This window comes from Triticum aestivum, unplaced genomic scaffold (assembly GCF_018294505.1).
Source record: "Triticum aestivum cultivar Chinese Spring unplaced genomic scaffold, IWGSC CS RefSeq v2.1 scaffold120699, whole genome shotgun sequence".
Taxonomy (NCBI): Eukaryota; Viridiplantae; Streptophyta; class Magnoliopsida; order Poales; family Poaceae; genus Triticum; species Triticum aestivum.
In genome coordinates this window covers 1-1247 of record NW_025276212.1, presented here as the reverse complement: position 1 = coordinate 1247, position 1247 = coordinate 1, and the positions used below count along the sequence as shown (strand labels likewise).

At 48.8% G+C, this 1247-nt stretch overlaps 2 non-coding genes across 2 annotated transcripts; both read left to right on the top strand.

The window, feature by feature from the left end:
* Positions 1-314: 314 nt before the first annotated feature.
* LOC123178333 (5S ribosomal RNA) lies at positions 315-433 on the top strand. The gene has a single exon (XR_006489489.1). It is a non-coding gene; the product is annotated as a 5S ribosomal RNA (ribosomal RNA).
* Positions 434-800: 367 nt separating this feature from the next.
* On the top strand, positions 801-919 carry LOC123178332 (5S ribosomal RNA). The gene has a single exon (XR_006489488.1). It is a non-coding gene; the product is annotated as a 5S ribosomal RNA (ribosomal RNA).
* Positions 920-1247: the final 328 nt, after the last annotated feature.

The window sequence follows — 1247 nt, the reverse complement described above, 5'->3', positions numbered from 1 at the left end:
ATATTAATCCCGTTATATTATGTTTGACGTTTGCGATATGTTTAAGCTCGATGCTCATTGCTCGCGCGTCTTGGGGCGGCTTTGTGGCACGAAGAGCGCGTTCTGAAAGGGGTGGAAAAAACTCGTGTTGCTGCGGTATGGAGGGAGGGGTGGAAACCGTGGAAAACTCGTCTCCGTGATTGAGCGGGAGAGTAAGTAGTATAGGACATTATCCATTGTTAGGGAACGGTTGTAATGGTAGTGAGAATGTAGAATCGTCTTTGGAGCGGACCTGGGAGTGGCAAGCATAAGGGACGAAGACGGGGAAACATGTCGGATGCGATCATACCAGCACTAAAGCACCGGATCCTATCAGAACTCCGAAGTTAAGCGTGCTTGGGCGAGAGTAGTACTAGGATGGGTGACCTCCTGGGAAGTCCTCGTGTTGCATTCCTTTTATAATTGTTTTTTGCGCCTTCTGACAAACATGTCGCACGTGCGCGATATATATTAATCCCGTTATATTATGTTTGACGTTTGCGATATGTTTAAGCTCGATGCTCATTGCTCGCGCGTCTTGGGGCGGCTTTGTGGCGCGAAGAGCGCGTTCTGAAAGGGGTGGAAAAAACTCGTGTTGCTGCGGTATGGAGGGAGGGATGGAAACCGTGGAAAACTCGTCTCCGTGATTGAGCGGGAGAGTAAGTAGTATAAGACATTATCCATTGTTAGGGAACGGTTGTAATGGTAGTGAGAATGTAGAATCGTCTTTGGAGCGGACCTGGGAGTGGCAAGTATAAGGGACGAAGACGGGGAAACATGTCGGATGCGATCATACCAGCACTAAAGCACCGGATCCCATCAGAACTCCGAAGTTAAGCGTGCTTGGGCGAGAGTAGTACTAGGATGGGTGACCTCCTGGGAAGTCCTCGTGTTGCATTCCTTTTATAATTGTTTTTTGCGCCTTGTGACAAACATGTCGCACGTGCGCGATATATATTAATCCCGTTATATTATGTTTGACGTTTGCGATATGTTTAAGCTCGATACTCATTGCTCGCGCGTCTTGGGGCGGCTTTGTGGCGCGAAGAGCGCGTTCTGAAAGGGGTGGAAAAAACTCGTGTTCCTGCGGTATGGAGGGAGGGGTGGAAACCGTGGAAAACTCGTCTCCGTGATTGAGCGGGAGAGTAAGTAGTATAGGACATTATCCATTGTTAGGGAACGGTTGTAATGGTAGTGAGAATGTAGAATCGTCTTTGGAGCGGACCTGG